At 47.8% G+C, this 21,406-nt stretch overlaps 1 long non-coding RNA gene across 1 annotated transcript; it reads right to left on the bottom strand.

Moving 5' to 3' along the window:
- Positions 1–265: 265 nt before the first annotated feature.
- LOC103172078 lies at positions 266–14,166 on the bottom strand. Its single transcript, XR_486888.2, has 3 exons — positions 13,795–14,166; positions 1,106–1,271; positions 266–428 (listed from the first exon to the last, which is right to left on the bottom strand). It is a non-coding gene; the product is annotated as an uncharacterized LOC103172078 (long non-coding RNA).
- Between the last annotated feature and the right edge of the window lie 7,240 nt (positions 14,167–21,406).

The raw sequence follows: 21,406 nt of genomic DNA, 5'->3' as shown, positions 1-21,406 counted from the left end.
TCCAGAGATTGGGGGCAGAGTGGCTGAAGGCTCTCCCGCCAATGGTGGGGCGGGGGACGTGGAGCAGGCCTCAGCCGGTTGAGAGGAGGGAACGGGCGGGTTGGTAGGGGGTTAGGAGGTCGCAGAGGTAGGGTGGGGCGAGGCCATGGAGGGCTTTGTATGTGAGGACCAGGATCTTGAACTGGATCCTCTGAAGAATAGGGAGCCAATGGAGTCGGGCGAGAGTGGGGGAGTTGGTGCGGGAGAGGACACGGGCTGCAGAGTTCTGGAGCTACTCTGGAGTCTCAACCTCGTTCACCTACGTGAGTTCAGTGGCCCGACGTGGCTCAAATGACGACAAGAGACCATTCGAAGCAAGCAAACGTCTTCGATACCTTTGCAAACACAAAGAGTTAATTATATTCCATTGCATCTGTTCTTAATTCAACCTGCAATAATAATAATAATAATAGTAATAATAATCCTTGCATTTGATACAGCGCCTTATCACATCTTCGAGACGTCTCAAAGCGCTTCACGGAATATTCTGTAAAGTGAATTGACTGCGTATTGTGCGAGCGAAACATGGCATCAGACAGTCAATCACTGCAAAAAAAAGCACCCATGAGTTAGCTGCAGGTGCAGCTACAGAGAGCTGCAAGGTCCGACATATCCACGCATTTTCAGGCACAGAAATCTGCTAGATTTGTGACCATGTAATTAACCGGCTGATCCGTTCTGGTCGCTCCAGCGCAGATTAATGGCAGCGTTTGCCCTGCGAGTGTACGTCGCTGACTCCACAGGAAGAAATCGCGCAGCAGTGAATTACGCCAGAGGATTTGCCGGCTCAAGAACAGTAACCAAATAGCCAAATTTTCTCCCACCCGAGGAGAACGGCCAGCGCTCACCGAGGAGGATTGTTAGCCAGGACGCAGGGAGAAACTCCCTTTTCTTTCCATGATAATCGGGTAAAAATTCCGTTCAGCATCACGCTCAGCATCTTTGTTAGCATGGCCACTAATGGGATTAACCCCCATCACCCCCATTCCTATTCTAGTTGATTATAATGACAGAATTTTTACCCCAGAATTTGTACAATTTCGCTCTGTGTCTGCCGGGCACTTACTTTCCATTCCACGGTGCGTAACGACAAGATCAACTTGCATTTGGCTTGCGACTGAAAGAGAGGGATAAATTCAAAACAAATCTGCGGAAAGATCATTTCAGCGAGCGAGCCGTAAACGTACGGAACAGGCTCTCCAGTGGGAAGGTGGAAGCAGAAAGTGTTGATTCTGTCAAAAAGCAAATGAGATAGATTTATTTTGGGGAATAATATCTTGGGATACAGGGAATAGTTTGAGACATGACATATGAATGTGACTGCCAGGATGGTGGAAGGTCAACCTCGGTCCGCCTTTGTCTAGCAATTCCAACGTATGTTCCATTTATACAGCGCCCTTCACGCCGTGTCGAGTCTCCGAGTGCTTAAGCGTGCATTTCCAAGGGTGGCTGAGAAATAGCACCGGATGTGATTAATGCATCGTATGAGTGAGCGACCTGCACACATATCCTGAGGCGTGAAATCAGCCGTCCCCTGATAACCCTGCAGGTTCCCGGCGATCTCTCCCGATTCCCATCACTTTGCGCCATTCGTCTCTGCCTGCAGTGAATTATTTACTCGTAGCTCTTGCCTTGAATAGTCTCCGCATTCAGCACTGCAGCCCACAAAAAAGCGTTGGCAATTTGCCAGCCATAAAGAGCACAATCTGGCGACGTCGCCCAGAAGCCAAAAAAAACCCAGAGCAATCAATCTGCGTCCAGACCATTGTTACTCAGAATATCCAGGTACCACACACTCTACCTGATATCAGAAGCAAAGCCATCTTCCCCTTCCCCGCCCCATCCCCCTCCTCCTCCCGGCTCAGTGTCTGGCTGTGTCCTCGTAAAGAGTGTGTGTCGCTTGAGTCAGAAGGTTGTGGGTTCGAGCCCCACCTTTGGGAATTTAAACTCACGTGGTCCAGGCTGACACCACTCCAATGCAGTGCTGGGAGGGGTGGGGGCCTGGGGGAGCACTGGATTGTCGGAGGTGACGTCCTTCGGATGAGATGTTATACCCAGGTCCTGCCTGCCTGTTCAGGTGGATGTTAAAGATCTTGTGGCATCGTTTCTCCCAGTATTCCTGGCCAACAATTGTCTCAGCTACAAGCGGATATTCCACCAAGGCTATTTGTGGGACATTATTAGCGCAAATTGTGCAGTAGCTTTCACCAGCGAATACAGTGCCGAGATGTTATGATAAAATCCTGTGAAGCACTTTGAGACGTCCTCCCGGGCTGAAAGACGCTGTTATCAACCGGAAGGATTATTATAACAGAGAAGTTAATTTTCAGAGGTGCTATCATTACCTCTTATTCCTCTGAGAAATAATAGCTCCCTTGATATCCTAAAACATTCCCAGGCAAATTCCCTTCTTGTTATTTCGGAAAATGATTCCCTTTTCTCCAGATCTTTCCCAGAAGGTTAGCGTGCGCCATGTGTAGACATAATCAGCTTCAGCGTCGCAAAGTCCCCGAATTGATATGTTAATTGATACTAATTTATTCGGCGTTGAATGCTCACTGGATGGAACGGCAAGAACACTTAGCACTCTGAAAGAGGAAGATAGATCAACTGAGCCCTGCCAAGCGATTGAGATCGAGCTCCCTCTCCCCCACCCTCTCCCCTCCGCCCCCCCCCCCACCCCCATGGAATGCAGAAACTAAGAGCCGATGCAGATTTGATGGGCCGAATGGCCTCCTTCTGTGCTGTAGATTTCTATGATTTGAAGGCGCTTTATTAAACGCAAGGATTATTGTTGTTATTTTTATAATTCCATTCCGTTTCTCTTTTCGCACTTGTGACGTGAGTTTGATGGCGTGTGGAATAACTCGATGCTGAAAGGAGACACTCGAAACCGAGGTTGATTTGGTGCTGCTCTGCAAAGATAAATCATCACCAAGCGATATACAATTATACGTGGCAATTATATTAATTATGATGATGGATATACAGCGCTCTGATCAGGCCACACCTGAAGCTGCTGCTCACAGTTTGGTCACTGCTATACAAGCGGTGATTTGACCCTTAAATCAACAGCAACAACAAATTGCATTGACGTAGCGCCTTTCACGTCAGGAGGACATCCCAATGAGCTGGAGAGTCAGGGATTTGGAGCCGAGCAGAGGGATTGGGATCAGGAGTGTTGGAGGGTAGGGGTAGGAGGGCGATCGAAGGCACGGTTGAAGAGGCGGATCTTGAGACATGCCTTGAAGGAGGCAAGGGAGAGAATGAGGCGAAGAGACTGTGGGATGGAGTTCCAAAGGGTGGAGGCAGAGAAGCTGAAGGCCCGACCTCCCATAGTGGCTCAAATCACATCTGAGCACAGATCACCTTTAAAACCTGCTACTGGGGGAGAGGTGAAGTCCAGCCTCGTCACAGTCTAACTGTTTGCCTGAACGTGCCAGCTCACATATTAATTATTTCTGCTGCTCGCTCTCGCTCTCTCGCTCTCTCGCTCTCTCGCTCTCTCGCTCTCTCGCTCTCTCTCTCTCTCTCAGCTGCGAGATGCTTGTTGCCAGGGCGATAGCACTCGTTCGTCTCCTAGGAAACGGTGAGATATGTCTTCATCCCAGATCTCAGGAGAGAAGGTATTTTTTTGGATAAATGTACAACAACAACAACAACGTGCATTTAGATAACGCCCCTCCCATGGGGGTAGCGTCTCAGAGGTACATTTAGCCCCCTTTTCCTTTCTCCCCCACCTCCACCCCCTCCCCGACAGATAAAGACTTTGATAAAACGGTTAAGCGCCCACTGCATGACCTTAGGGTAATTTCAGTCCAGTGGACGTGTAAATAGGCTTCTCTTTGCGGTTACAGAGCTCCACTATTTAATGCATTGCAATGACTCCCCCACGGCAGCGAATCTCGAACACGATAAAAGGAAGGCAATATGCTCCGAAATACAGCCTTGGCTACTGAGTGCAAGCGAGAGACCTGAGTTCAATTCCAGGCAGAGGGCGAAACCTTGGGCAAGTTTCCTTACTCCACACAGAGCCTAATAATAATCCCTCCAAAACCAAAAACAATAATAAATTGGTCATTTTCAATCTACGACTGTTTGTGGGACATTGCTGTGCGCAATTGGCTGCCGCGTTCGCCCACAAATATACAGTCAATTCACTTTACAGTGTGTTTTGTGAAGCGCTTTGGGACGTCCTCCCGACGTGAAAAGCGCTGTATCAAATGCAAGGATTATTATTATTATTATTATTTCCTTACTCCACATGCCTCTGTTTAACTGGCAGTAAGTAGGAACCCGGTTGCTAGTTGATTGGCGGATCCGGGGGTAATAATCCCTTCAAAATAAACAAATAAATAAATAATAATAAATAAAAAATAATAATAATTTGGTCAGCTCAATCCACAACTATTTGTGGGACACTGCTGAGCTATACATTGTTGGAGATGCTGTGCTTCAGATGAGATGTTAAACCGAGACTCCATCCGTGCCTGGTCAGGCCGACGTCAAAGCATTATTATTATTTTTAAATCCCCGTGGCGCTATTTAAAAAGACAAGGGAATTTCTCCTGGTGTCCCGATCGACAGTCCCCCAGATAAAATTAGTCGTTCACTACACGGCTGTGTGCAAATTAGCTAATACAGGCCATCTTCATATCCCTCAATCCATTCATGCCACCACAAGTCTTTATATACCATCCTGTAATCTTTGGAACTCATTCCCTCTGTCTTTCTCTCTCACCCGCTCGCTATCTGTCCTCAACTCCCACCTTATCTCCTACCTCTTTGAGCAAACCTTTGCTCACCTCCCCCTTCTCCCCCTCTCCCCCTCCCCCCTAAGCCATGCTCAGTGTCTGAATCCATCATTGGGAAGTGCTCTCAGCCGTTACCCTTATAAAACACAGGGGTAATTGTGATTTTTTCCTCTTGTGTGGGAGTGCGGACTTTAGGTTGTTAAATTAGATAATTATTTGGTGAGGATAAGTTTGCAGGGCTATGGGGAGAGCGCGGGGGAGTGGGATTGATTTGGATAGCACAGACACTATGGGCCAAATGGCCTCCTTCTGCTCTGCATAATTCTATGATTCTATGATAATTACCTTTTCTCACACGCACCAGCCTCACAGAGGGATTTCTCGGGAACGTTTATTGAAGTAAATTGGAATCCTGGTCGCCAGCTCAGAGCACGATGGATAAATCAAACCTGGAGATTTAGGAGTCGAGAGACTTGGGCGAACTTGTGAACTTCTTCAATAAAGGGCTTTTGAGATCTCGCAGAACATTTGCTAAGTGCTGTGCAGTATCTGGACGGGGATAATAAAAATAATAATAATCCTTGCAGTTGATATAGCGCCTCATCACGTCGTTGAGACATCTCAAAGCGCTTCACAGGATATGCTGTAAAGTGGATGGACTGCAAATTTGCGCTTGCAAACCTACCTGGGATGGTACTCAAGAGATTTTAGTTCTTCTGCGCGCGCGTGTGTGTGTGTGTGCGCAAGAATATTGAGAGAAATGTAGCTTTATCCTGCAGATCACAATGAAAACTGCTTCAAGATTGTTACCTACTGGATACGCACACTAAACTTTGATAGAATTTTTTTTTAATTTAAGTAATTCGGTCACTCAATCTTCAACTGTTTGGCTGCCGCCTTTCACCCATAAAATATACAGTAATTTCGCCCAAAGCAGATCTCTGACTGTCCAGCGCCTTGGGACGTCCTCCTGACCTGAAAGGCGCTGCAGAAATGTCATTTGTTGTCGTTGCTTACAGTACATTTACCGTGAAGCGCTCTGAGACGTCTCGACGATGCGATAAGGCACAATATCAAATGCAAGGATTATTATTATTATTATTATTATTATTATTAATATTACAACTGGCGAATGCCGTGCTTTTTAAGACTGTTACCTGGATCCACAGTTGGGACAAACATCAAATGTTGATAGAAATCAAAGCCCCTCAGGAACAGTTATGAGAACCAAAGAACATAAGAAATGATAAAAGACAAAGGTCCATCTAGTTCGCCTTCCAGATGGTCACATGCACACACATCCCAAACTACCTATGGACTATAACCCAGAATGTTAATTCCTTAAAAGAAAACTTATCTAATCTGTGTGCGAGAGTTTAAGCAGAGCTTTAGATCTCATCAGCTGCAGTGATATCTAAAAGCAAATGGCCGCAACGTACGCAGTGTAATTACTAACGGGAGGCTAATTTCAGTCTCACGTGCCTTTCATATGGAGCGTGGGGGGTGGGGGGGCGGTTGCAGGCTGAAGATTAACAGCAGCTGGATGCAAATTAAGCGCGATTGTCTTATTGCAATTATAGGAAACAAAATTAAACTGATCGCTTTGCTCCGTGGGCAGCTGATCATATTTCATTTCTAGCGTGACAGCAATAAAGCTCTATAACCCCGTTTACAATCTATTTGCCGAAATGTTGAAGCTTTGTTCATTCCTGGTGCAATAGTCCTACGTTTGTGCGTGTGTGGGTGTGTGGGTGGGGGTGGGGGTGGGGGTGGGGAGGGAGGCCAAGGCGCTGGGCCTTCGGATGAGACGTTAAACTGGGCTAATGTTAATGTCTGCGCCTATTCAGGCCGACATTAATATTAAAAGATCCTCCGTGGAATCTTTACAAGAGATCTACTCAAACTACTCGAAAAGAGAAGGGAGTTTCTCTCTCCCGGTGTCCTGGCTGACAACACTCAACCACACCACACACCCCCACCCACCCCGATAAAAATTGGTCCTTTTGTTTCATGGCTGTTTGCGAGATATTTTGTCGCACCACAAATGAGCTGCCGCGTTCTCCTGCAAAACGCACAGTCACTACACTCGACTCCATTGTTCTAAACCGGCAGAATGCTCTGCACAGAGCCAGCGAGTGGCCTGCAATGCTTCACTGTCTCCCACGTTGGGAGGATTTTGCCTTCTCACGTTCCTGGAAAGCCTGTGGGATGTCAAGCCTCTCTCTCTTAGTATCAGAGGTCAGATGAGGGCTGTGTGGGGGTGGGGGTGGGGGTGGGGGGGCAACGGCTGAAGCAGCCCTTTCCCCGGTAAAGAATAAAGGAATAAAGAAGCTCAGCTCCTTCCTGCCATCAACACTTTCCAGGCTTCGGGGTGTGAACGAAGCAAAGCCGAAGAAAAGCAACAGCAAATTCTGGAACTGGACTTGGGTCTGATCTGCAGGATTCAGGCTTTCGGGAGTGTTTCTGGATCTGAATCGGAATCAGTCGTAGCGTTGTGAAGGGACATTCTGCCATTTTACCCTCTCACCAACCCCCCCACCCCACCCCATCTGGCAATCCATCGCAGAGTCACTCTGCCTCGCCAAAAATATACAGTCAATTCATTTTACAATATATTCTGCACAGCGCTTTGAGACTTCTCAATGACGTGATAACGCGCTATATAATAATAATAATAATCCTTGGATTTGATACAGCGCCTTATCACGTCTTCGAGACGTCTCAAAGCGCTTCACAGAATATACGATAAAGTGTAGGATATCTTGTGGACGAAATGCAATATCAAATGCAAGGATTATTATTATATTCCCGCTGACCCCTCCTCTATCGCCCCCCGCCCGCCCCCACCCCACCCCATTGCCAAATCAGTTTCAGAATCAAAAAATGGATTTTCCCCAATTCTGTTTGGTTCTTAACGTTTAAGGCGAAATTGCCTGACAGGCAAAGACTCGCTGAAATTCTGTGCCTCTGGCACTGCGTACCTCTCCATCTTACTCGCGCAGGAACTATTCGCCCCTCAAAACGTACAGTCAATTCACTTTACAGTACGTTCTGTGAAGCGCTTTGAGATGTTTTGAAGACGTGATAAGGCGCTGTATCAAATGCAAGGATTATTATTATTAAAACACAGAGAGAGCGAATGAGTGAGAAAGGGCAAATCGTCCTCTAGGTCAAAACCCATTTGTTTATTGAGTCTAAAATGTTCAGTTTGTCTGTCTTTCACCCCCAGGCTCCGAAACACAAGCACGCAGCTCGTAAACTCACGGCTAATCTGTCATTGTGGGCAACTGTAAAGCCGTCAGCCACTTCAGAGCACAACTGGTTGGCACCGGCATTGGAACTTCCACCGCTGTAATTTATATACTGCCTTTTGGAGATACTCCCCAAACCCTCTTCATGCCCCGCAGACCAGTAAACACACACACATAAACACATTTACACACACAGACACACACACACAGACACACATACACACACGCACACATACATACACACACACATAGAGTACGAGCGTACAACAGCGATCTGAATAAGGAATAATAATAATAATAATCCTTGCAATTGATACGCCTTATCACGTCGTTGAGACGTCTCAAAGCGCTTCACAGAATACACTGTAAAATGAATAGACTGTATACTTTGTGGGCGAAACGCGCCAGCCAATTGCACATAGCAGTGTAATTAATAGCATAAACCTAGCCCACACTGGAATTTCTACCCACAATGTGTTTGGGTTGAAAATCCTTTCCCCTTAAAGAACTGCTCATCTGTTTCAGAATGAAAACCCGTCGCTTTGTTCTTTTCTTGCAGTTCACTTGTTGGTATTCTAGCAATGTGCTGCGGGGGGAGGGGGGGCGGTGGTGGGGGGGGGCACCAGCTGAAAGGAAATACCCAGCAAAGCCTGAACAAAGTGCCAGCCTGGCAGAGGACGCCAGTGGAGTAGAGAGCCGTAGGTTAACGGTTAGAGCTTTCTGGTTGTAATAATCCCTCAAAAACAAATTTGGTCACTCAATCCAACTCTGCTGTGCGGTATTGGCTGCAGCATTTCACCCACAAAATACACAGTCAATCCATTCTACAATATATTCTCTCTGAAGCTCAATGATGTGATCAAGCACTATATCAAGTGCAAGGAATATTATTATTATTTTCAGCGAGGGCTGGAACAGACAACGAATTCCCTGTTGGCTGTGGTCCCAATTCTAACGCTCGCTTCCAGTTTGACATTGATTTTAAAAACTGGGTCAGCGATGTGGGCAGAAGCCACTACCATTCTGAGAAGATAGATTGCCTTCAGATAAAGTGGGACAAAACCATACGTTGCTTAACAACCCAGCACCTTGTGGGAGTATTTTTTTGTGTCGTACAGCGACTTGTATTTACACAGCGGGCTTTGGTGTGGGATAACGTCTCGAGTCGCTTCACGTTGGTGGGGAGGGATGCACTTTGGAAGAGGGCGAAGGTGGGCGCGGGAAGGGGAAGAGGGAGGTGATCATACGCATCATCAACGGGTAGGTTTCAAGACAGGACTTGACGAGAGATGGGGGAGTGAGATGGAGAGGTCGAGGGAGGGAGTTTCAGAGGTTAAGGGATTGAAGGCTCAGTCACTGATGGTGATGCAGAGAGGGCGGGATGGGGGGGGGGGTTTGCGGTGTGATGTGCAGCAAGTCTGGATTATCCGAGCGGAGAGGGCTGAGCAGAGGAAGGGGATATTTACGACTTAATAACATAACTTAATAACTTCATGTTACACCCTAAAATTCCTTTAACCTGGAAACCTTCTTTGGTTGACTGGCGCAGGCAGGAAGGGGGTGATATTTCAGGGGGTAAAAGTCACCAAACAGTTGTCTCAGACAAAGGCAGAACAGCCAATGATAAAAGAGACCCTCTTTTCAACTTGACGTTTCTGACAGATGTGCCTCGAGGAGCCCCTTGGCCCAGTGAGAGCAAAGTCATGGTAATGGCAAGGTCATCGATTTACAGCCACACAACATAAGTCTTGTAAACTTACACCATAATCGTTTGTTTGTATTAGTTTAAGTTACCACCGCTTCATCTGAGTTAAGTCCTCCCTACGTGAACGGCACTATATATATATATGTGTGTGAATTTGTACAGTATTGCGTTGTAAATCATTACAGTGCATCCAGTCGTCTCGTAAGGACACTTGTGGATAAAACGACAACGAGGTGTGACACAGTCGCACTTATTTTCCAATCAGGGCAGGTAACCTGGCCAATATTTCCCCCAAAATAAAATTGGCCGCTCACTTGAGGACTGTTTGTGGGACGTCACTGGGTGCAAATTGGCTGCTGCCTTTGCCTACAAACTAAACAGTCACTCCACTTTGTAGTTAATGCTGTTAATTGCTTTAGGACGTTCCCCCCCCTCCCCCGACATGAAAGTTGTTCTATCAAATGCAAGGATCATCACTAATCAATGAATCGCCCTCCCCAAATCAGACTGCATCAGATTCTGGATTAAGGCTACATTTACACGATGAACAAAACAGGTCCTTCTGTAATGGATTCTGCCATGTGTGATTTCATGGTGACTTTGATTGCCGCAGATCATGAATGTTCTTTCAAAATATTCTACACCCGATTAGTGGATACGAGCGGCAGCAATTTGAACCTGATTGGCTTCCAAAATGTAGAGCTTCCAATGGAGTCCAGGGCTTTGCCAAGGGAGGAGGTCCTCTCCTCCTGATTGAAGAGGGAGAGGAGGTGCTGCAACACCCTCTGGTGTCTGGAAGGCAACGGGGCGCCTGGGTGACCAACTCAACACAGGAACAGGAGGAGGCCACTCAGCCCATCGAGCTTGTTCCGCCAGCTCATTTGATCTTGGCAGATCTTTTCAGCCCAATGTCCCTGGGCCCTCACAGCAGCACCGCAATCTGTTAACCCATTGGGTTTGCAGAAAGCGGAATCCTATGTAATAATAATCCTTGTGTTTTGATATAGCACCTTATCACATCTTCTAGACATCTCAAAGCCAATTGCGCACAGCAGTGTCCCACAAGCAGTCGTGGATTGAGTGACCTATTTATTATTTTTTTTATTTTTTATTTACACGCGCCTTGCGAAGACGAACCAATTTGTAACCTCGTCAATTGCAGACCTCATCTCGGAGTCCTGTAGCTCAGTTGTTAGAGCACTTGCCTCGCAAGCGAGAGGCATGCGTTCGATTCCCGGCAGGGCAAAACCTTGGGCAAGTTTCCTTACTCCACACGCCTGATAATAATCCCTCAAAGTTTACAAAAAATAATAATTTGGTCACTCAATCCACGACTGTTTGTGGACTGACTGTATCCTTGCCCACAAATATACACTTTGCAGTATATTCCGTGAAGCGCTTTGAGACTAGAAAACATGATAAGGTGTTATATCAAATACAAGGATTATTATTAATTTTATCTGATATCTTTCAATTTGAGTTATCTCCCTCCTCTCTTATTCCCCACCAGTTTACCATTCCACTTCTGATGTAACTTGACATTTGTTGCCCTTTCACCTCCTTCCCTGTAGCTCCAGTGTGGAAGGAAGGCATCAAACTTGAGGTTAGGAGGTAAATTGAGAACTCAGAATGGCCTGTATTGAGTTTCCTTCGGTGCAGAGTTCAGTGCATTACTGTGTACATTCTCTAACAGTACAATCAAAAGAAAATACTCCCATTTCCTTGCTATTTAAGGTTCACCCACTAACCTTCAGGAACATAAATAGTCCCAAACAGAAATTACCTCCAAACACACAGCCACTACACTTGACAGTAATTACTTGTGAAGTGCTTTGAGGCGTTTCTACCGTTGAGGCGTGGTATCAAGCTCAAGAATTATTTATTTTGAGACCTCTGCAAAGGGTAGCGCTATAAATTTTGTAAGCAAACGCGACAGCCAATTTTGTGCACAGCGACGTCCCACAAACAGCCACAAATCGAGTGACCAATTTTTTTAATCTGGAGAATTGTTGGTCAGGACACCAGGAGAAATCACACACACACACACAAACATACATACAAACATACATACATGCGTATAAACTAATACACATTCAATTGGCAATCATCATTTTTGCAAGCACAAAAACACAATATTTAGTGTTTTGCCCACAAAATACAGTCAAACCACTTTACAATATATTCTGCGAAGCGCTTTGAAACGTCTCAACTGCGTGATAAGGCACAACATCAGATGCAAGAATTATTATTATTTGTATTATTATTATTATTATAAGGCATTTGTCCAGATACAGGGACAAGCAATTGATCTGTGTGTGGGTGCGTGCTGTGTGTGTGTGTGTGTGTGAGATTTTAATGAACAGTTTTTGTGGAGCGATAGGTACTGGGAGGAGACTATAAAACCATACAATCTAGGTTGCCTTTCTTCCTAAAGAATCCCAATCACGCCCAGGTCAGGACCGTGAAGAATCCAGGGGAAGGCTCAGGGTTGCTGTTAATAGCGAGGAATCTGCTAATCCGACCAGCAGTTGCAGATGCCTTTCGGCACTTTACATCTACACAGCACCAACAATGCCGCCGATTTGCTGCATCCCATCACCATCCACATTCGAACCTTGCTCAGCCATTGCCACCCAAAGCAACCCTTGAGAGGTTAATAATAATAGCCCTTGCATTTGATACAGCGCCTTATCACCACTTTGAGACGTCTCAAAGCGCTTCACAGAATATACTGTTAAGTGAATTGACTGCATATTTTGCGGACAGAACGCAGCAGCCAATTGTGCACAGCAACGTCCCCACAAACAGTCATGATTGAGTGACCAAATTTATTATTTTTGAAGGTATGATTACTCCCAGAAAAGTGGTCCGCCAATTGACTAACAACCGGGTTCCCACTTACTGTTAGGCAAATAGAGGCGCGAGGAGTAAGGAAATTTGGAAGCGGGCAGATTGATAGGGAGAGCAAGACCATGGAGGGCTTTGAAAGTGAGGACCAGGATCTTGAACTATATCCTCTGTGTGATGGGAAGCCAGTTGAGTCGGGCGAGGATAGGGGTGAGAGGGTTGCGGAGCCTAGTACGGGAGAGGACAGACTGCAGAGTTTTGGATGATCTGTAGCCTGTGGAGGGAGGAGTTGGGGAGGCCGACAAACGGGGATTTTGTGTAGTTGAGTCTGGATGCTGTGAATGCGTGTATGAAGGTCTTGGTGTGAGACAGTGGCGGAGCCGAGTGATGTTGCAGAGTTGGGGAAAGGCAGAGCGGGTCATGGCAAGGATGTGGGTTTATGAAGGACAGTTGAGGGTCAAACAGGACGCCAAGGTTCTGTACTGGCTCTGTGAGATGTAGTGTGCATCCATGGAGGGAGATGCTGTCAGCGACCCAGGTTTGGAGGTGCTGACGGGAGCCAAGCAGGAGGGCCTCCAGCACAGCACAAGGGCGTTAGCTTGGACTGTGAGTTCAAAGTCCTCCCGACATGTGGGGGGACTTGAACCCGCAACTTTCTGGCTCAGAGGTGAGAGTGCTGCTGACTGTGCCAGGCTGACACAACTTGTCAACGCGAGGAAACAGAATCTGACTGAGGCTTTGAACAGCTATGGTGAGCCGTGACCTCCGCTGGTTTATTAATAGGACGACCGGAGTCCAGAGGGAGCCCCAACAGGTTGATTTGGACGCTGTCCACTCTCCGCAGCAAAACCGTTACCCTCAGGAACGCAGACGGCTGGCCGCTTGCACACCACACATTCCACTCTTGTCAGAATCCTTTAAGCTCAAGCGGGTTTTCCCTCCCGTTGCTATTTATACCGAGCTGATTTGTGCTGCTATATTCTAACCAAGTTACAGACGGGATTAATTCAAAGCCTTTCACTTGTCTCGATGGAAGGGCGCTGTAAGAGCTTCCTTTCCGACTGGGCCTTTGGTCAACATTTCTCTCTCCCCCCACCCTCCCAATACGCACACACACACACAGACACACACAGCCCGTGGCTTCAAGACATCCTCCTGACACAATATCACATGCAAAGCTCTGTCACCATTTGCCGACCTTGGCACCACTCGGCAGGAACGATTAATTCGCTGTCACAAGCCAGGGTTCGGGTTTTGGGGAGCCGAGGAGGTCGAACAACGATAATAATCCTTGCGTTCTACACAGTCTCCTGGTCGTGTCGTCGGAACGCCCGGAGGCTCAGCCAAGAATTTTGTTTTTCCGCCGAAGTGTAGTGACTGTGTAACTGCTGGTGCGACCTCTCTGCTCGAGCAGCGGCGGCTGACAGGCAGGCTCAGCGTGACCATCAGCTGCCTCGACGACGTGGCAGCCTGACAGGAGTGCAGAATGACTCTCCATCTGTCTCGTTCCTCCTCCTCCCCCTCCTCCCCCCTTCCCCCTGGGACCAAATCCTCGCCGCGGCAAATGGAAGGAGTTTAAAAAAAAATGACTACATGAATGGCCGACTTCTGGGTCGTCAGCTCATCATGATATCACTTCCTGCAGACACAGTAGACGGACTTGTGTTTCACCGTCGCTGCTGGGAGATGGGATTGAGTTGCGCTGTCCTGTTTGCCAGGTTCCAACCCGGTGTGGCCTTCGCTCAAATAGCGTCACCTGGTGGAAACAACGAAGAGCTTGGATGAGCAATTCCAACCGTTCCAAAACATAATCTCCCTCCCAACCCCTCCACCCCCCTCCCCCCCACCACCGCCAACGCCACCGCCAGACACCTCAGTTAACGATAATGTAATAATAATCCTTGCATTTGGTACAGAGCCTTATCGCGACTTCGAGACTTCTCGAAGTCCTTCACAGAATATACTGTAAAATGAATTCACCGTATATTTTGTGGGCGAAAGCGGCCGCCTGTGGCGCACAGTTTCCTCGTGTGTTTTGGGGATTTCACCGTGGATTGAGCGAGCAAACTATTATTATATTTTTGTTTCTGAAGGGATTGTTACCCGCGGAACAGCGATCCGCCAATCAACTAACAACCGGGTTCTTACTTACTGCGAGGTAAACGGAGGTATGTGACGTAAGGAAACTTGCCCAACGTTTTGTCCTGCCGAGAGATCAAACCCTGGTCCTCTCGCTTGCGAGGCGAGTGCTCTAACCACTGAGCTACAAGTTAAAAGTTAATAGGTTTCACCTACTTCACAAGGTAGTCTGTTTAACCACCTACTTTGTAAAATGTTTCCACTGCCAACCGTTTTGAGTTCTGATGAAAAGACATTATAATAGTGACAATATCATTAAATATTATCGCAAAGAAACAAATAGACTGTGCACGTCGTATTATTGATGTGGCTATTCCCAAGTGATTACAACGGGAAAAGAATTACATTGCAATCGCTTTGCAATCGGACGTGTCAGACCGGATTTATTCAGCGCACATCGCTGCGGTGCTGTGCGAGAGAAGCTTTGTGCGAGGCAGGTACGGAATTCATTCGTATTTCCAGAGTCCAGTGAATGCTCACGCCTGACACCTTGTAAATGGTGAATTTCCTGGGTAAACCACTTCTAATAATAACAATAATCCTCGCATTTGATGCAGCGCTTTTCACGTCGGGAGGACATCCCAAAGCGCTTCACAGAACACACTGTAAAGTGAATTGACTGTATATTTGTGGGCGAACACGGCAGCCAATGGCGCACAGCAATGTCCCACAAACAGTCGTAGATTGAAAATGACCAATTTATTATTGTTTTTGGTTTTGGAGGGATTATTATTAGTCTCTGTGTGGAGTAAGGAAACTTGCCCAAGGTTTCGCCCTCTGCCTGGAATTGAACTCAGGTCTCTCACTTGCAAAGCGAGTGCTCTAACCACTGAGCGACAGGAACTCCACATTTCTATTTCATCAAAAGTTCTTGTTTCTTTTATAAAAAAAAACCCCGGAAGTCGCCGCGGAAACACTCGGCAGATCGGGCAGCATCTACGGAGAGAGGAAAGCGAGTCAACGTTTCGGGTCCGTGACCCTTCGGCGGCGCCGAAGGGTCACGGACCCGAAACGTTGACTCGCTTTCCTCTCTCCGTAGATGCTGCCGAGTGTTTCCCCGATGACTTCGGTCTCGGTTTCGGATTTCCAGCCGCCGCTGTATGGTTTGGGGGCACTTTGTCGAGGTTCGGCCGCTCTGATGCCGCCCCAATACCGAGGCGGCGCCCGACGTTGGGGCGACCTCTATCGAGGGCAAGGACGGCGTCCGGTGGGTGGCCCTTTCGGGGGGGGCCGCACGGGGAGTTTCGTTTTCTGGCCGTCCTGCGGCAGGGGGCGCTGTGACGGCTCGGGGGGGGGTGGTTGGTAGGGGGCGCTGTGAGGGTTGGGAGGCGGTGGTAGGGGGCGCTGTGATTGCTGGGCGATGGTGGTAGGGGGCGCTGTGTCGGTTCGGCGGAGGTGGTTGGTAGGGGGCGCTGTGAGGGCTGGGAGGTGGTGGTAGGGGGCGCTGTGAGGGTTGGCGGAGGTTGGTAGGGGGCGCTGTGATTGCTGGGCGATGGTGGTAGGGGGCGCTGTGATTGCTGGGCGGTGGTGGTAGGGGGCGCTGTGAGGGCTGGGAGGTGGTTGGTAGGGGGCGCTGTGATTGCTGGGCGGTGGTGGTAGGGGGCGCTGTGATTGCTGGGAGGTGGTTGCTAGGGGGCGCTGTGAGGGCTGGGAGGTGGTTGGTAGGGGGCGCTGTGATTGCTGGGAGGTGGTTGGTAGGGGGCGCTGTGACGGTTGGGTAGTGGTGGCAGTGGGCGCTGTGATTGCTGGGAGGTGGTTGCTAGGGGGCGCTGTGATTGCTGGGAGGTGGTTGCTAGGGGTCGCTGTGATTGCTGGGAGGTGGTTGCTAGGGGGCGCTGTGATTGCTGGGCGGAGGTTGGCAGTGGGCGCTGTGATTGCTGGGAGGCGGTGGTAGGGGGCGCTGTGACCGCTGGGAGGCGGTGGCAGTGAGGCTCAGGCACGTCCCGCCGCCGCCGCCGCCGCCGCTCACCGCGTAAAATCCCGGTAAAATGTAGGCCAAACCCGCGGCTCCACACCTGACACAGGGCCTCTCCTCTCCTCTCCGCTCTCTCTCTCTCTCTCTCTGGGTCGGTATGTTTAGAGGCACTTGTTGTTGTGACTGTGAAGCGCTGGGGGGGGGCTAACCCCGGGGGGGTAACCCCGGGGGGGGGGGGCTGACCCCGGGGGGGGGGAGGGGGGGGCTAACCCCGGGGGGGGGTGACCCGGGGGGGGGGGGTAACCCCGGGGGGGGGGGTATAGACATGCAAGTTGTTGTTGTTGCTGTTGTGGACAAAGCCCCAGTGACTGATCTGCGCTTCCAGGTCCTGTGACTGAGCCCACGTTGGGCTGCGTTGGCATCAGCTGTGCCCCCACCCCCCGCCCCCACCCCTCACCGGCTCAGGACCGTCACACAGTGGCACCGGCCCGAGTCCCGCAATCCGTTGCCAAACAAACGTGGCCAAAAAATGGGAGTCCAGTAGCTCAGGTTAGAGACCGCAAAGCGAGAGGGACCGGGTTCGATTCCCGACCGAGACACACACACACACACACACACACAGATACACAGACACTCACACACACACACACACAGATACACAGACACTCACACACACACACACACACACACAGATACACAGACACTCACACACACACAGATACACAGACACTCACACACACACAGATACACAGACACTCACACAGACACACACACACACACAGATACACAGACACACACACACACACAGATACACAGACACTCACACACACACACACAGATACACAGACACTCACACACACACAGATACACACACACACAGACACTCACACAGATACACAGACACTCACACACACACACACACAGATACACACACACACACAGACACACACACACAGACACACAGACACACACACACAGACACACACACACAGATACACAGACACTCACACTCACACACACAGATACACACACACACACACAGATACACACACACACAGACACTCACACAGATACACAGACACTCACACACACACACGCACACAGATACACACACACACACACACACAGACACTCACAGATACACAGACACTCACACACACACACGCACACAGATACACAGACACTCACACATACACAGACACTCACACACACACACACACAGACACTCACACAGACACACACACACAGATACACAGACACTCACACACACACACAGATACACAGATACTCACACACACACACACAGACACACACACACGCACACAGATACACAGACACTCACACACACACATACACAGACACTCACACACACACACACACACACATACACAGACACTCACACACACACACACAGACACTCACACAGACACACACACACAGATACACAGACACTCACACACACACGCACACACACACAGATACACAGATACTCACACACACACACACACACACACACAGATACACAGACACACACACACACACACACACACAGATACACAGACACACACACACACAGATACACAGACACTCACACACACACACACACAGATACACAGACACACACACACACACACACAGATACACAGACACACACACACACACACACACACACACACACACATACACAGACACACACACACACAGATACACAGACACACACACACACACACACAGATACACACACACACAGATACACACACACACAGACACAGATACACAGACACACACACACACAGGCAGACGCACTCACACGGACAACACACAGACGCACACTCGCCTGATAATAATCCCACAAGAAAAAAATAATAATAAATACAACAAGATTACATTTGTATAAATTGGTCACTTCAATCCACCACTGTTTGTGGGACGCTGCTGTGCGCAATAGGCCGCGCCTGTATTGCCCACAAAATATACAGTCAATTCACTTTACAGTACACACATTTTGAGACATCTTGAAGATGTGAAAAGGCGCTATATCAAAAGCAAGGATTATTATTATATATATATGTCACCTTGGAGCCACTTCCCACCCCTCCTTCCCCAGGATGATAATATTAATAATAATAACCCTCTCATCAGATATACCGACCATTATCGAGATGCCTCAAAGCTCTCTCCGCAGGGTTTATAATAATCACAACAGTAATAATCCTTGCATTTGATATAGTGCCTCATCACGCTGGTCTCCCCAAAGCACTTCACAGAATATACTGTAAAGTGCTTTGACGACTGTGTTTTGTGAGCCATTTACTGTAAAGTAAAGCGCTACGATTGTGTGTTTCATCCCCTAAATAGCCACAAAGTCGGTTACCAGTTTTATCGGGACATTGGGGTGGGAGAAACTTCCCTTCTCAGTTCAAATAGTGCCGCAGGATCTTTTAACGTCCAACTGGATAGGCACAGGTAGGGACCTCAAGGTCTCATCCTAAGGATGGTAACTTCAACAATAAGGTGCTCTTCTCACCTCTTATGTCTTGGAACACAAGAATAAATTATTCTGTAACAAATAGAAATCTAGGATTATATTCCACCAAATAATCTAGGATTATATTCTCAACGTGAAAGGCACTATATAATAATTTGTAAATTTGTTGTTGTATATTGCTTTCTATTTTGGTTATTGGCAGTGACGGTTTCTTGTTTACCCTGATACAGATACAACATTGATATACCAAACCTTAGATATAAATTCTTTTTGCAGGTTTATCAGACCTGTTGATATTGAAGGCTGCAAAAGATGCCTGTGCTCACAGTTTATTAAACCCAAGGCCAAGAATGGAGAATTTGTATGCGGAGGAAGAGGTGACAAAAGCCTTTGAGAAGCTGTACAGAGAGACTTCAGACTATTCAGACAAAGATGACCATTCAGATACAACTGAAAGTACAAAGGTCAACCACAAGTTACCACAAGATGGTCAGGCAGAGAGAACGAAATCTGGTGGTGTGCATTGTCAGACCGGTAATGAAACTGATGCTAACGCTGTGGTCTACATAGAAACTGACAACAATCAAGTAAAGGGAGAAACTCACAGAAATGGAATGGTGGCAGTGCCTTCTACTGTCGACATGGCAATGAAAGAGGAAGGCTGCACCCTTTCATTCTCTCAAATTCTCCAGTTTGTGCAAAATGGGCAGGAAATCCCAGGCACTCGCAACCTGGACATTATCCCGAACAACCTACCCCTCACCGTCTCCCAAATGGCAAGGAAGCATAAACCGTGGGAGACCGCCTAATGTTTCCAACCACGTGGAGCTTTGTTTGGAGACATTTATCAAAAAACAGACTCACAACGTTATCACTTTTACATTTTCTGTGATTTCTAATGAACGCGAAGAGCATGGTAGCGGAATTCTGAGAGAACAGGCAGAAGGCAGCGTTTGCAATCATTGTCTCAGTCATTGTCAATCGCTCCGGGACACAAACCCCACGTGAAGGGCGCTGTGAAAGCTGTGGAGTCCTGTAGCTCAGTGCTTAAGAGCACTCGCCTTGCAAGCGAGGGACTTGGGTTCGATTCCCGGCAGGGAAGTTTCCCTGCTCCACACGCCTGATAATGAATCCATCGAAAAAAAAACAATAAATTGGTCACTTCAATCCATGGCTGTTTGTGGGACGCTGCTGTGCGCGATTGGCTGCCGCACTTCGCCCACAAGTATACGGTCAATTCAATTTACAGTATATTCTGTCAAGTGCTTTGAGACGTTCTCAAAGACGTGAAAAGCGCTATATCAAATGCAAGGATTGGTACTATTATTATAAATGCAAGTTGTTATCGTATCAACCCACATCATTTCAATGGCAGTTTTCAGTGCCTCTGAATACAGGGCAGCACTTCATTGAGGAGGAAAAAGTGCACCTTTGGTAACTGAACGTCAGAGGCACATTGACGGTGACCGGGGAAACGGTTGTAACAGCTCATTTGGTCTCGGCTGAAGAAGTACCAAGCTTGTCAATAGTGGGTGCTACAGCACTGGTGATTCACAGCGAGAGTTAAATAACCTGCTAACATCTACATGAGTCAGGGTTTTATTTACATGGAATAGTTTTTTTTTGCTAGCACTAATTTAAGTTCCACATCATCCTACAGGATTAGGTACAACATTCTCTTCATTTTGTATTGAAATAAACCAATTTGACTAAACTAGTTTGATCCCTTTGTTTATTCTCGTTGTTAAAGGCTTGATATTGTCTGGATAATCAGACCAAATCTTTTTTGTCCTTTCAGTATTCGAGCAGCTAATTGGCTGTTATGGGAAGACTTTCACACTCACACAGTAGTTAGCGATGTACAGCGTGGGAAACAAGCACATCGTAGAATTGTACAATATGTTAATTTCAGCTTCTTGCATCTTACCCACAGACGATCCATCGGATGCTTCAACGAGGTTGTTGCTCGCTCTGACCTGCTTGTCCCTCTCCCCCTCTGTTCCACCATCGGTGGCCACGCTTTCAGCCACTACGCTTCGAAATGTTCTCCAACTAGCTCCCCGCCTTGCCCCCTCCTTTCCCATCTTCAGGTCATGCCTGAAGATCTTCTTCGACCGAGCCTACAGTCGCCCCCCGGCTCAGCGTTGTGCTCTGCCATTGTCAAGCGCTCTGAGACCGTCCTGTGTGATGGGTGCTATATAAATGCTGATCATCGTAGTTATTGTAAACTATATAGTAAACATCGTTTGGAGAGGGTCATTTAAATGT

The sequence above is a fragment of the Callorhinchus milii genome, unplaced genomic scaffold (genome assembly GCF_018977255.1).
Source record: "Callorhinchus milii isolate IMCB2004 unplaced genomic scaffold, IMCB_Cmil_1.0 Scaffold18, whole genome shotgun sequence".
NCBI classification, from domain to species: Eukaryota; Metazoa; Chordata; class Chondrichthyes; order Chimaeriformes; family Callorhinchidae; genus Callorhinchus; species Callorhinchus milii.
The sequence above is the reverse complement of the archived record's forward strand: the minus strand, read 5'-3'. Positions and strand labels throughout refer to the sequence as shown.